Below are 16,546 nucleotides of genomic sequence, written 5' to 3'. Positions count from 1 at the left end.
ATATGGCACAATGCCCAGACAAATCTCAATTTACAGCAGCAGAAATGGACTATTAGATTCATTTTTGAGTCGATGTTTTTCTTTCTCAGGTATATCTCAGTGGTGTGTAGGAGAGGGTGTAAATAGGTTGGTTTGCACTCTCTAGAGTAAGACTATTCAATTATTTAGGAGGTCAGTCATAGAGTAATTGTTTACAAATGCAGACAATACAAATGGGTGCCTTGTAAGCGTATGTAAATGCAAATGTAGATAAAAGGCACTGCTAATATCTACCAAAGGAAAAAATAATTAGCAAATGCATAAGGATCACTCATGATTCTAATATTAAGACTAAGCCTTTGTTCATTTTAAGACATTCCTCTAATGGGTTTATCATGCATTTTCAATGGTAATAATGATGTGCTTGAATTTATAAAGCAAGAAAGGAAAGAAGTGAACATTTTTAATTATTGGGAGGCTATCCAAAGCAGCGTTTGGTGGTTGCCTTTGCTGTTCATATACAGTGGAATGGTGCCTTGGTACTCATTGTCTCACAGCATGGTTCTTCAGATCTTTTCCCAAAAGTTTATTCAAATCTTGCAGAGGCCAATGCTATGAGAGTATCACAGTACGTAGGCTGATTCAGCTTGAGCTTTACAGATATCCCTACTAACATCTTCCAGGAGCTCTTCTGCTGGGCCATTCTCATGTGACTGTCACTGCTCCATGTTCTCCAGCCATATCCTTGGAAAGCCATCTGCCTCCAAAAGGCAGTCTTAAAATTTCATTTTTATTGCCCCTCCTTTACTATATTTGTTGGCCTTTAAGAGGTTTTTTTGTCCCCTTACAATTAATCCTTGAGAGGTTGATAGAATTTGTAGGAACACGCTATATAGGTTTCTGAGATTTTGTGAGGCCGAGGCAAGTCAGATTTTAAAATTTATGGCCCTTAGCTATATACTTTTAAAAGTATTAGCCCTCACTGCCAACTTTTCTAGTCCAGAGAACTAAGTGTCTGTGTAAATGTCTGTCACATACACTACTAATAATATTAATGATAATAATGACTAGTTACTCATCATAGTCCAGCCATTTACATGAATTACTTCTTATAATCCAGATAACCAGGCTTGGGGTACTTACTGTGGTCATCCACATTTTACACATCTAAAAATAAGCTTATTTGAAAATAACCTCTGCAGAGGTTAGATAATAGTAGCTCAGTGTTAATTGGTATTTTTGAGATTTGAACCCTTGATGATGCTTTTTGTTGTATAATTTGCACAATTGGAAGCGGGCTAAATTATTACATAATTGACCCATATATAATGTTGCTGATTTTTTTAAAAAAGGTCTTATATATAAAAATAAAAATGTGACTTTTTTTCTCCTTATTTTTTGCTGTGATTATGGGCCACCTTACACAAATATATGCACACACACACTATGGTCTTTTCGGAGAAAAAACTAGTTTTAAATTATCATTGATTTATGCTACATCTTTATAATTACATATTGTTTGTAAGTATAAAAAACAGTTCATTGGCATGAAGGAACAGTCTATTTTATCAATGAATCATGCAGCTTTGTTAACTCTTTTTTTTTCATATTAGAAAATAAGTCTGCCTCCAGGAGACTAAAAATAGCATAAGGAAGGTATAACACTAGAGGATACGACTACATTTAATCATATTCAATTGAACCAAGTATTACAAATACTAACTTTTATGAGATCATTTTGGGGAATATGTATCAGTTAGAATGAGTTTTATTTATAAGTGGCAAAAAAAAAAAATACAACATTGGCTTAAATAATATAGAAGTTTATTTTTCTCCCACATAACAGCAGTCCAAAGGTAGATAGTCCATCTGATACTCCACTCAATGGCACCATGTACCAAATTTGTTTTAACTTGTCTTGGCATTTGGTTTCCTCAAAATAGATCAAGATGGCTGTTTGAGCTCTATCCATCATATCCATATGTAGTACACAGAAGGCCAAACCCCTTGTTTTTAAAAATATATCCCAATTCTTTTAAGTTCTATAAGGCCTGTATTAGTCACAGTGTTAGTCATAGTTCTCCAGAGAAACTGAATCAATAGGACACACACACACACACACACATACACACACACACACACACACATACATCAATAGGACACACACACGCACACACACATACACACACACACACACACATACGAGAGAGATAGAGAGAGAGAGAGAGAGAGAGAGAGAGAGAGATGGAGAGAGAGAGTGAGAAAGAGAGAGAAACCAATCTATTATAAGGAATTGACTTATGCCATTTACAGAGGCTGTGAAGTTTTAAGATCTGCAATCTGAACACAGCCTGAGCTGGTAGTGTGTTCTCCCGTTTGAGTCTGAAGACAGGAGAAGACCAATGGAGACTGGATGTTCCAGCTGGAAGACCATCAGGCAGAGAGCAAATTCTCTCTTGCTCAGCCTTTTGTTCAATTCAGGCTTCAATGGATTGGATAAGGCCCACCCACATTGGGAAGGGCAGTCTCTTACACAGTCTACCAATTCAAATGTTGATCTCACCAAGAAACACCCTCACTGACACAGAATAATTCTTAACCAAATATTGGGTAACCTGTGACTTAGTCAGGTTGACACATAAAATGAATCATCAGAAGGTTCTTCTGTTTACATTCTATTGGTCAGAATGCAGTGACAAACAAACAAACAAACAAACAAAAACAACCATGGTAAATTTGTTCTATATCTGGAAAGTTGCGTATCTCAATAAAAATAAGAGATTCTATTGTTACAGAAAAGTTAGAGAACTGATATTGGGAAACATTTAGTAGACTGCCTCTGAGGAGGACCAACACTGGAAGGTAAAAAGAAAGCAATTTCCTATATTAAATAAAATAGATTTAGCTCTCTGAGCTATGGAAAATAATGTCTATATCATTTAAAAGAAGCATTGTTTTTTGTATTTATCGATACTCTGATTTTGTGAAAATTGCAAAATCAAAGTTTCTCATTCTGGCTTAAATTTTTGAAAATTTCTGCTATCCTTTGAGAGATATATATGTTTTCTTTAAATGACAATAACATACTGGAGGTGTTAAGTTTCAGGAATATTATTTCTGAACATTCCAATATAATTTCCCATAAAAATGGGCATAAGCTTATAAACCATATTAACTCCATATTTTAAATATTAAGTTTTTACTACTATTTTGTGATTTTTTTCCCCAAATTTTGACATTATCTATTGGTTTCTTATCACGAATGTTGAAGATATAGCTTTTTTTTTTTTTACCTCCCTGCATTACTACTAGTACTGTTTCTACTACACACACACATACACATACACACACACACCATGAGGAACTGAAAAATTACTTGATGTATTTGACTCCAGGAAAGCGGTGTGTGCACGTGTGCACCGGTGCGTGTGTGTGTGTGTGTGTGTGTGTGTGTGTTTGAAATATCCCACCTGAAATTTTCACTTCTACTCCAACCTGAAGTGAATTTTCATTAGTTTTCCCTTTACATATCTTTTGTTCAATTCCAATTCTTCCAACTTTATTGTCTTCACTTTTATCAAATTTATACTTTAATCATTTTTTAGATAGTTATTCTATAGCACCTAAAAAAGAGTATGTAAAGATAAATTAAGTTGAATCCTTGCATGTTTGAAAAAAATCCTTGCATTAATTTGTTATGGCTGAGATTCATAGATTCCAGTTGGAAAATATTTTTGTTCACAATTGAATACAATTGTTTTGATCTCTTTTAGCTAGCTTGTAGTGTTGCTGTTTAGAAATAACATAATATTCTTATTGCCTTGTATGTGATCCTTTGGATTCTTTATATGTAACCCCTTTTTTTTCTCTTTGAATGTTCTTAGGACTTTTCCTTAGTGTTTTGAAATTTTATCAGAATAAACATTCATATGGGTGTTTTATGAAGCTGAGTTATAGTGTAGATACTCAATGAGCCTTTCAATCTGGAAAATTCTATTTTTCTATTCTGGAAAATTTTCTTAAATAATGTTTTCATAATGTCTTCCCCATCATTGTTTTTCTTGATTTGGAAATCTTATTAATTGGCTTTTTAGGTTGAGCCTTTTGAAAACCTTTTTTTTTCTATTTAAAAAATAATCTTTTTAATTTTGTTCTTTCTGAGAAGTTTTTCTCAACATTGTTTTCTAGCATTTAAATGGTTTATTTTTGTCATAAGTTTTAACTTTCTAAGAATTTTTCCTTTTTCCCTGAATACTCTTATTTCACAAATGTAATAGGATAGTCTCTTTTAGCTTTGATGATGAGAATTCTAATTTCGTGTGTGTGTGTGTGTGTGTGTGTGTGTTTTATTTTCTATATGTTCTCTTGTTTTTAAGTCTGTTTTCCTATCTGGTGTTTTCATATGTATCTTTCATTTTAAAGACATTTAAAAAATATCTGCTGATCTTTGTCCAATCAAATTAAGAAGTAGACTTTAAAATTTCGAAGGGAAGATATTTATCTATCCGTATCGATCATCTATCTATATCTATCATCTATCATCTATCAAATAGCTTTTGAATCATGAGCCTGACACTAGTTTATTTGGGCCGAGATACAAGTTCTTTTGAATATTATTAGTGGTTTTCCATTCAGGGAAGTTTCCCCCCAAAATAATCTTTCAATCATCTGCCCTCAGAGTAAGAGCATGGAGGCCAGAGATGTGGGATGCAGGCAGCATTAAGGCAGGAACCTCATCATGCAGTATGCTATCAATTTTATCCCAGGGTGTCTCATCTTTGACCTCAGTTATTCAAGTGTCTCCAATCCAGAGCTCTGTGGTTACATATTTCCAGAGAATAAAAATCTTTTCTTCTGCAGAGCTCAAAGAAGGGCAATTGCCTATTTGCTTGGACTGAAGGAGAACATCTGGGAAGCTACTTATTACTAAAAACAAAGTTCAAACAAATCTTTTGTTTTTAATCCACTTCACACCCAGAGTTACTTCACACTCAGAGTTTAGTTGCACCTTCAATTCTTGAAAGTTTCTATGGTTCTGCTGCACAAATGATCATGCTTTTTATTGGCATCAATTAGGCTGATTTTTTCACATATAGAGTCAGTTGTTATTCATGTATTTGCATATTCCAAAATTAATATTATAGTGTACTTTCATATTTTTTCTTTTGTCTTTTTGGTCTTATATCTTTAAAAAAATACTTAATGTCATTCTATTTAGGTTTCTAGCAGTAATGGAATGCACGGTGTTGATTCACACTTAAGGATTCACACTAAATGAAAATTCACACTTATTTTCCAACTATATGTTTTATATTTACTTTACTGCATTGAAAGTGTTCTTGAGAAGTCAATAATAATCATTCTTTTGCCAGATCCAATGAATCTTTTCCAGTGACAATTTCTTGATTATCAAACACATCACTTTCAAAATATTCTACACTCTCTTTAAGCACTTCCATTCTCAAACTTTCTTACTCTCATTTTTTTTCCTCCATCTCCTTCCTGTACTCTTGTTTCTTTGTCTTTATGCTAGTCTTTAGTGTTCACTGAAATTCTGACTTCAGTCAATCCTAATCTCATTCTACATCTTGAGTAATCCCATTTTTCTAATTATTTTCACTACCACTTGTATAATAGGACTCCAAAATCTGAATCTCCATCCCTAACTGAATTCTTAAGTTTCAGAAGCATTTACCTTCTATTGTGATATGCATTTCAATTTTGCTAAACATCTTAATTTAGATGTCCCATGACTACCTCAAATAGAATATATCTAATAATGAATCTACCTTCTCCTATACTATGCATGATCTTTCTCATGGGTACTGAGTTTAGTTGATAGCATTACTCATTCCTTCAAGTTAAAAAAGAAAAGGGAATAAATCAAGATTTTTTTCTTCCTCTCTTGCTATCATGTACAGTAGATTATTTTACAATTTAATCTCTGACTTATTTCTGACTTCTCCCATGCTTTAAGCCCTTTCTGTCTGATCTTATTTTAGGTTTATCTAATACTGTCTCTTTCCTTTTGTATTTACCTCAATCATAGCTTTTAGAATGAGCTATCTAAAATTTAAAATGGATAATTTTGCTACCATAATCTAAATACTCAGTGCTACCCATTACCTATACTCTAAAGACAATATTTCCTAGAATAGTAAGAATCATGATTAATAGCCACTATCTCTACTATCTCTATAGCCTAATCTCCCATAATTCCTTCCTGATTTAACACCAGTGTGTGTAGAGGGGGGGGTGAGGAGAAGGACTAGTAGTTTTCTGTAAACTTGATACTGTTTTATATTTCAATGGATTCATTTTTTATATATTGTTTCCTTTTCCAAGAATGTTCTCCCATTTTTCTTTGATTAGCTAACTTCTTCTATTGATCTAGACTCAGTATAGCTTCCAACTCTAGACTGTCTTCCTTAATCTCTGCAGGATGGAAAAACTGGTCTTTTATGCTTTTCTCATAGCATCTTTTATCTCTGTCTGTTGACAAAATAGTTTGTTGACCAGTGTATACCACGATGTTTTATGTTTCTTAAAAAAAAAAAGTGTCATATTCATTGGAAGAGTCTACCAATCTAATGTGGTACCACGAAAATAGTGTGTAAAAAATAAAGCTATTGTTGAATTACCAAGAAATCTTTCCAAAAGTTTGCATTGTTTTGCTTATTTATCTTTTACTCTTCTTTTAAATATTTTGCTCTTATAAATATTTGCAAGTAGAAAATTTCTTTTTGTAAATACATGTTTTAACAGCCATGGAAAATACTAATATACTCTAACTCATCATGAAGTTATTGTTTAATGTTAATTTTTATAAGGTCAATTGTATTTTGAACTTGAGTTTGAGATATTATTTCAACATTCCAGCTCTCTAGTTTCTCTGTTTGTTAAAAGAAGAAATTTTAGGTGAGCATGAAATCCCTTTCTAGAAGTTCTAAGAATATGTTACCTGCTATTTGGAAAAAAAAAAATGTCTTCTAGAAGCTTATAAGCAAATTGGCTCTCCTGGATATCACTAGCAAATAAGGACTTTTCTTTTTCCTGAAGAGCTGAAAGGCATCTGGGATCCTCAGACAGGAGCAAAGAGGCTGAACATTTGACTCAGTTCCTATTATCTATGAATGTGTCTTCAACTATGATTCTATGATAAATAGGTATAAGTGCGACCATTTGCTTCCTTTATATCTTTGGTTAGTTTTGAATTATGACCAAAGTGATGTCTTAATATATTTTTTATTGAAAGAAATGGTATCAAGAGCCTTTCTATAGTAAAAGCAATGATATTTGGTTACTTGGGAAAATCATAAGGTAGAATTTAGGACTAATGAGGTCTATTTCCCAGATGAAGGAAGTTGCAGTAATTTACGTGAGTCATCATGACAAATCTTCTCTAGTGACCAATTCACAATTTAACTCTGTTGCAATCTATTAGAGATAAAAACAATTTTCTAGGGTTTTAATTGTTCCTGCATATTCTTAATTGCTTCCAGATGTAGCCAAGCTGATTCTGGAGGAAATATAAATTTTATTAAAGGGAAAAATAAAAATTCCAGTTCTTTTTAATTTAAAAATATAATCCAATGCCATAATATATTTTGTCAGGCTCATACCAAACTTAGCAGCAACCTCTCAGTTGTCTTGAAAGTAACTATGAACCAAAGAGAATATAGGAATGTATTCTCATTTCTACCTGTACAATTCATCATCCTCTCATTTTTTATAGCACTCATGATGTTCTTGTTCTTCTACAAGCAGATATGTGTAAAGTAACTTAATTTAGTATACAGAGAATCCATTAAATAAGACAAAAAGTCACCAGATTTGTATGGAATCACTAATAGCCAAATAGCCAAAACAATCCTGAGAAAAAAGCTCAAAGTGTCACACTGCCTGACTTTAAATTATACTACAAACTGTCAATAATCAAAATAGTATGGTATTGGCAAAAAACAGACACAAAGAACAATGTAACAGAGTCAAGAGTCCAGAAATAAACCACATATATATGAGCAAATAATTTTTGACAAAGGAGCCAAAAACCATATAATGAAAAGTAAGGCTCTTCAATAAATGGTGTTGGGAAAATTGGAAAGCCACATGTAAAAAAATGAAACTAGACTGCTATTTGTCACCATACACCAAAATTAACTCAAAACGAATCAAAGACCTAAAAAGACCTGAAACAATAAATTGCATAGAAGAAAACATAGGAACTAAGCTCATGGATATTGTACTTAAAGAGGATTTTATGAATTTGACCTCAAAGGCAAGGGAAGTGAAAGCAAAATTAAAAGAATGGAACTGTATCAAACTAAAAAGCTTCTGCACAGCAAAAAAATAAAACAAACAAACAAACAAACATAAAAACCTCATTAATAAAACAAAGAGGCAACCAATCAAATGCGAGAAGATATTTGCAAATAACACTTCTGATGAGGAGCTAATATCAAATATATATGAAGAACTCATACAACTCAACAACAGAAAAACAAACAATCTAATTTAAAAATGGGCAGAGAACTTGAACAGACACTTTTCCCAAGAAGACACATGAATGGCCAATAGATATATAAAAAATTCTCAACCTCACTAGCTATTAGGGAAATGCAATGGAAAACCACAATGAGAAACCACCTCACGCCTGTCAGAATGGCTATTATCAATAAGACAATTAATAACAAGTGTTAGAGAGGTTGTGGAGAAAAAGAAACACTCAATTACTGCTGGCGGAAATGTAAATTGGTACAGCCACTATAGAAAATATTATGGAGATTCTTCAGAAAATTAAGAACAGAATTACCAGATAACCCAGCAATCCTTCTTCTGGATATCTACCCCCCAAATTTGAAAACATTTATTTATAAACATATACTCATCCTGATGTTCATTGCAACATTATTCACCTTGGCCAAGACATGGAAACAACTGAAGTGTCCTTCGATATATGAATAAAGAAGATGTGATACATATATACAATGGATTATTACTCAGCCATAAGAAAATATGAAATATTGCCATTTGTGATAGCATGGAAAGATCTTAAGATAATCATGCTAAGCAAATAAGTCAGACAGAAAAAATTGAAAACCATATGATTTTACTTATATGTAGCATATAAAACTGAAAGTAACAAATGAACAAGAAAAATAAAAACTCATAGACACAGACGACAGTTTAATGGTTACTAGAGGGAAAAGGGGGTGGAGGAAGGTAAATAAAGGTAAAGAGGGTCAAATATATGATGACAGAAGGAGATTTGACTTTGGGTGGTAAACACACAATGCAATATACAGATGATGTATTATTGAATTGTACACTTGAATCCTATATAATTTTATTAACCAATGTCACTCCAATAAATTCACTAAGAATTAGAAGAAAAAAATTTTCAAAAACATAAATGAGCTTTCACATTTAACAGAATACAAGCTATCTTTAATAAGACCATTTTAAATTGGTACATATCAAATGTACCAAGATGATGCAGTGATGTGCACACCTTAGATTATAGATGCTTTCTCAGTCCTATTCTTTTCCATTGTTGTGGGGCTTTATTAACTTCTGGCGCATGTGCGTGCATGCGTGCGTGAGTGCGTGCGTGTGTGCATGTGCGTGTGTGTGTGTGTGTGTGTGTGTGTGTGTGTGTGTGTGTGTTGGGAAGTTGAACCTCTAAAATAGGAAGTCCTGATAGGAATGTGGACAGTAAGAAAATATTAAGCTACTAGTGTCAGCATATGGCAGTTTCCATATACTCTTGCTTTTTGCTTTATAACTCATCACTAGAGAGGCAATATTAATAATGTATTTGTTTCCTGGGACTGCTGTAAAATATAACCACAAACTTGATAACTTAAAACAAGAGGAATTTATTTTCTCACAGTCCTGTAAACCACAAGAACAAAAGGAAGGTGTTGGTAGGGTCCTGCTCTTTCTGAAGGCTCAACGTTACAATCTTTTCTTGCCTCTTCCAGCTTTTTGTGTTCCAGGTATCCCATGGCTCATGGCTGAATAACTCCAGTCTCTGTTTCCACCTTCACATGCCTTTCTTGTCTTCCGTTCCATATCTTTTATTTTTACTATCTTTTATAAGGACATTTGTCACTGGATTTAGGGCCCACCAGCATAATCCAGGATGATTCACCTCAAAATCATTCATTTAGTTACATCTGCAAAGACCCTATTTTCCAAAGAAGGCCATATTTATGGTTTCCAAAAATTAGAATGTGAATTATTTTTTTTTTGAGGGAAGACCATCATTTATTCCACTACTAATTAGGCTGAGTACCCAAGTATATAACTGGAGGGAAGTATCATCTACTTCTCTGGATCTCGCAACCAAGTTCTCTGTGAATGTCTTTACATGAGAGAAAACATAGAGAATTTTCTAATTGGTTAGGAACATCTCAATTTAAAACTGTAATTTATTGCTGCTTATCTTTAATTTCTCTGATGCATTTGCTATCTTGATCTTTCTACTTACCCTGCCTTTCTAAATGCATCTTTTTCTTCATGTCTCTTTGTTTCATGCTTCTCCATTTATCTTTCTCCATTTCAATTTCATTTTCTCTCTTTGGTATTTCCTCAGAGACTTTGAGCTTAATGTAGCTGGAAATAAGAGGACAAAACTTTTAATTGCATGGATATTATCATACTGTCATACTGTAGTCAACTTTTCAGAGGAAAAGCGGTTAAGAACATGCTGATATGTACTCACACAGTGAGATAAAATGTAAAAGAGAAGGATTCATAAAGAAATAAATGAAAGAGACTGAAAGATGTAAAACGTGTTTATAACTTCTTGTTTGAAAAATACATGAGAAAATAGATTCAAGTCAGAGAGAAATTATCTGGATGCTAAAACTATAAAATATAGAGAAGCAATGTGCAAAGGAAATAAAATGAAGAAGAAACATTCACAATATTCTTCCAAATGATCTGAAGAATTTTAAAAGAAATTTAAAAATTCATAAATTAACGCACTATAATCATTTATGTCACGTTTATATACAGATTTTTTCTCATTTCTACAAAATTTTTGAGTGCCTACTATAAACTAGCTACTTTTAGTGTTTTAAATCTGTTATAAACACAGAGAAGCCGTTGTGTTGTATCCCACATATGAATGTAGTAACTCAGTTCTGTAAACCAGTTCCCTGGCTTACACAATAGAGAGAATATGACACATGCTAAAAAAAAATTTAAAAAATTAAAAAAATAAAAAAATTGAAACAAACATGCCAGGGTAAAATTTTGAACTGAGATTTATAAATGTCAAGTTGTACTAAATGGGAAGTTTACTTGAATGGTTCTGGGTGTTTAAAAATTACTTAAATGACAAAGCTATGTCTATTCTCAGTTCAGAACAGCTTTTTTTCAAAGTGAACTTTCACTAACGATTGGATAACAGTGATAATGCTGTCGGGGATCAATAAATAGAACTTAATGTTAGAACATTGTTGTGTTCTCATACTGTAGTATGCAAAAAGAAAAAAATGATATTAATATATACACTTTTTCTTGACATGGTTGTTAGGTAAAGACAATTTTCAGAATATAGAGTCACTGTGATAATATAAAGTACTTATAAACAGTTCTTATTCACATTCTAAATTTTCATTAGAGTGATAGCTAGCTTTAACATAACCCTTAAATTTTTACATTTTAGCTCAAGCGATATTCACACACAAGTTGATATTTTCCAGAGAATAGGAAAATTTCAGAACAAGAGTTTACTTATCCATTGTTGCTTTTCTCTGTTCCTTGAACTCTTGCTCTGTTCTATAGTCATGGCAATCTCCCACTTCAATGATATGTCAGCAAAAGAACACAGAGATTTTCCAGCGAAGGCTTTAGCTGTCTCAAATTCTCCTTTCAACACTGGGCACTCTTTGTGCATTTAATTAATTTGTAAGGCAATTAATTTTCCTTATCTCTACAACAATAACTATAGATGTTCTGGCTTCTAAATCATAGTTTCCTTTAAACATACTTGCTATTATTTCTTCATTTTCTGTGCACTAACATCAGCTTAGGTCTTCATCAAAAGCAAATTTTGTTTCAAAAGTAATTTCAAAGTCAGCCAGCATCATAACAACAAAATTTGGCTTGCTCCTTCCTTTTTTTGTTCAGAAAAGTCAGAAAACCACAACTAGTAGTATTTCTTACTTGTGTTTAGAGTCAAATGATCTTCAGGAAACATACTGAATAAATTCACATAATGCCAGGATCCTGACAAGAGTTTCTTGTTGGTTGGCCTCAGTGTCTCTTGCTCAGGAGTTGCAGAGTGTATGTTTCTGTAACACATACTTACCCAGTGACTCTGTTGGGCAGTCTTCATATCATTTCCCTGCACCATGGGAGACTATATGGCTTTTCTGCTGGAATTTCCTTTTCTTTTTTTATATGAAAAATAAATCAGAATATATGGACTTTATGAAGAGCTTTAGACAGATCACTGAATAATGATAAGTGAATAAGCAGAAACATAATTTATATTTTGGAAACATGTTTATATCTTAAAATATGCTAAAAATATTACATATTTTTATTTCCATATGGCTTATTAGAATCTCACTATCATCCATTGTCTGCTGGAGAATGTACTCCAGTTCTTTGTAAGTTTTGAAGCTATTTCTGGATCTCAGTTATAAGGCACAGGCTGAATCATTCACATTCTGAGATACGTGTTGGCTCAAGGCCAAGGCATTCAGAGGAATTTCCATGAATCTTATTTTAATCCTATCTTTGTAAAATGCCATGAATTGTCTTAGTAGAATATCTGTTTATACATAGTTCGGTTAGATTTTAACTTTTATTTCAATAATCCATTTGAAAGAAAATACATATGTAAAGAAGCCATCTTTTGAATAGTTAAGATTACCGGCTCTGGACTCAGACAGTCCTGAGTTCAAATTCCATCTCTGCCAACTGGTAGTTGTGTGACTTTAATAAGTTTACAACACCTTGCTCACAGCTTAACTTCCTCATCTCTAATATTAAGATATGAAAGCTGAAAACCTCACAGGACTATTCTGACAATTAAACAAGATAATATCTATGGATCTCTTAAGTAAACTGCTTAGCACTGTGTATACATAAATATTAATTATTATTAAAATCTAGATCCTACAAGAATAATATTTGAAAAAACTTCTTTATTTCTTGACATCCAGGCTACTTTACACTTATAGGCAATCAATAAAAACTGATGAAAACTTAAGAAATACAAGTACAGTTGCCAAAAAAGGATAAGCATAGAACTTCTGTTTGGTTAGAAGGATCCTGTCAGCAACTAAAACAGAAGCTTCTTTAAAAGAACACTTTTGCTCAGCTATTAATCTTATAATCTTATTAAAAATATTGGTTGACTTTTAAAACAAGCACACTTTCCAGACATTTTAGAAGAGAACAAAACTATCAGATCTGGGTTAGATGAAAATGACTTTAATAACTAATTGTTTGAAAACCTATAAGAAAATACATACTATTTTGCTAATATTCCCCTGAATGTGTTCTTGACCTACCTTTTCTGCCCACTTTCTTCTAACAAGGATATTCTGGGCAGACAGTTAGCATATGACAAATGTGTACTCTGAGTAATTTACTATTTGTAGGACTAACTGAACAAAGACAAAGGACTTTAAAAAAAAGTAATCAGCTGTTTCTGGGGTGTTGCATGGCTCTAAACTTGAAATATTAATTAATACTTTAAAGAGCTACCCCTTATTTTTACCCCTATATAAGTACAGAAGCAATACATCTTTGGGAATAGATAAGCAGGTTTTCAACAATACATAAATGCATTTTGTTCATATAGTGGTGCCCTTCACACTTTGTGAAATGTGTCAGTGAATGCATTACCATCAATCTGAATAGGTCCTTTGTGCATGCACAATTCTACAGGTGCATAGGGAGGTTCCAGTTTCTCAAAGAATAAAAGGAAAGCTTTCAGATCACTGGACTGAAATTATCTGTGAATATTTGTAAGGAGAGTTTTAATGCTGAACATTTATAAAATTGACCTGGGGAGTCATTACCTAGATCATTAGAATAATCTTGGGAGTCACAAAGAAATCCCCCAAAGTGTCACATTCCTACTTTAAAAATGCTATGCCATTCTATCATGATATTTATATCATTTTCTTGGAGTTTTATTGGCTTGATCTGAGCATAAAGGTCCTGAGATGTACATGGATATAACACATGGTTGAAATGATGAAACTGTGTCTGAGGCAAAGTTTAAAATTAAGTGCTTGCAAATTTTTGTAAACCTGTGCATCTAGGTAAAAGGTTTTATGGCCAAGAGCTTAAAAGTGATATAGTGAGATAAATTGATTTAGAGAGAAAACATTGACCAGATAATCAGATTATACTTGAACATTTTACTTATACTTGGAAGTAATTCCACGATATAAAGTTAATTTGTTTTAAACATGTATGAAAATATTAATTAATTAATTAATTAATTAATGTATATGCATGTATTCATGTATGTATGTTTAAATAACACAAAACGGATCAAAGACCTAAACACAAGTAAGAAATATTACTAGTTGTGGTTTTCTGACTTTTCTGAACAAAAAAATAAATCACTTTCTTAAAAATATCTAGTTCCGGCTTAGAAAGGGTTAAGACGAAATTTAAAGAATTGAAAAGAATTAGTTCTTTCTCTTATTTTGAGTTGTGGGCTGTGTCTTGAATCCAAAATGTAGTTATGAAACCATAAAACTTAACCAGTCTGTAATAAGTTGATCCATTATTTCCTTTAATACTTGAATCTAATTATACAGTTTATTTTCAATTGTACTTGAAAATAATTATACAGTTTATTCGGTTACATATTGTTTAATAGTAAGATAGAATGAAGCAAATTTCTTTTCATCTCAGCATCATGGTCAGGTCAGAGAGTTCTCTTAAAGGCAGAACAGCTTCAGCATCCAGACCTCAGCATATAGACATTTCTTTCATGCTTTATTTTAACCTCAGTTAATTGTTTGCCAGTCTTATGATACATAAGAATCATTACGGAGATATGTACTATGCCACACGTGTTAACTTATAGACAATTTATAGACTATTCAAAGATAATTCTGATACTAGCATGCTTTTTTGCCTTTTCAAATACAATTTAAGATCTGATACCCAAGAAATTGTGACTCCTCTTTAACTGTAGCATGACATGGAAATTCATACCATCTTCAGAGTAGTTTCCAATTGCTATATTTCGGTCCAATTTACTCATGTAATTGAAAACAATTAATAAGAGCTTTACGTAATATCTGCAAAAAACAGAAGTCACCAAGTTTTTAAGAAAAAACTAAATAAAACTTACATCTCTGTTTAGATTTCCAACTATAAGATTTAGTTTAGCAAATTTTTCTTTGCTCAGGTGCTAAATACAGCTCATAGTCATTTAAACAACAATGTAAATGAATCTCTCTGCCAGAAAAAAAAAACAAAAATGTCATCTCTAATATAATATATATTATTTTCTCTTTGGTGCCTTTTGAGACACCAAGGAGAAAAAAAGAAAGAAACTATATACTCAGTTTTTATAAATAATTCCCCCAAAACTACTTAATTAAAGATTGGTATGGATGGCTCTGGCTGACATGATAACTCTTCCAATAACTATATACATGAGATGATGATTCATTATTATATCAGTTGGGAGATTCTGTTTTCTTAAAATATAATCCCATTTAAAAACAAATTAAACCAACTTGATGCCTAGCTCATTCTCTAAAATCCAAGACAACTCTAGGAACTTATAGGAGATAAGATAAAGATTTCGTAGTTATCTTTTAATGGAAGGTCAGCTTTCATAATTATTATTATTTTTTTTTACTTTTAATAGATTTTATTTTTTAAAGCAACTTTAGGTTCACAGCAACATTTAGTGGAAGGTATGGAGATTCTCATATGCCCCCTACTCCAATATGTGCATATCCTCCTTCATTATCAACATCACTCACCAGAGTGGTATATTTGTTGCAATTGATGAACCTACATTGAAACATCATTATCATCCAGAGTCCATAGTTTAGATTAGGGTTCACTCTTGGTGTTGTACATTCTATGTGTTTTGACAAATATATAATGGTATGTATCCACTATTATAGTATCATAACGAGCAGTTTCACTACCCTAAAAATTCTTTGTGTTATACCTGGTAATAAACTTTTGACAAGAATTTTCCTCCTAATATTGAAGTATTTTTGTTTGTTTGTTTGTTTTTTTACATAGTCACAAACTCCTTTCTTTTTTATGAGTATAGTATGTGTTTTGACAAATATATAATGGTATGTATCCACTATTATAGTATCATAACGAGCAGTTTCACTACCCTAAAAATTCTTTGTGTTATACCTGGTAATAAACTTTTGACAAGAATTTTCCTCCTAATATTGAAGTATTTTTGTTTGTTTGTTTGTTTTTTTACATAGTCACAAACTCCTTTCTTTTTTATGAGTATAGTTATAAAGGAGATAATGGGAAATGCATTTTTTTTTTTTTTTTTTTTGGGCCTTTTTTATCCCAGACGGGATAAAGGAGG

General features: G+C 32.3%; 1 pseudogene; it reads right to left on the bottom strand.

Moving 5' to 3' along the window:
* LOC102895902 overlaps nt 1-16,546 on the bottom strand; it is an 82,174-nt pseudogene that overhangs the window by 52,937 nt on the left and 12,691 nt on the right.

The sequence above is a fragment of the Pteropus alecto genome, unplaced genomic scaffold (assembly GCF_000325575.1).
Source record: "Pteropus alecto unplaced genomic scaffold, ASM32557v1 scaffold12, whole genome shotgun sequence".
Classification (NCBI taxonomy): Eukaryota; Metazoa; Chordata; class Mammalia; order Chiroptera; family Pteropodidae; genus Pteropus; species Pteropus alecto.
Note: the sequence above shows the minus strand (reverse complement) of the source record. Positions and strands in the feature narration are given on the sequence as shown.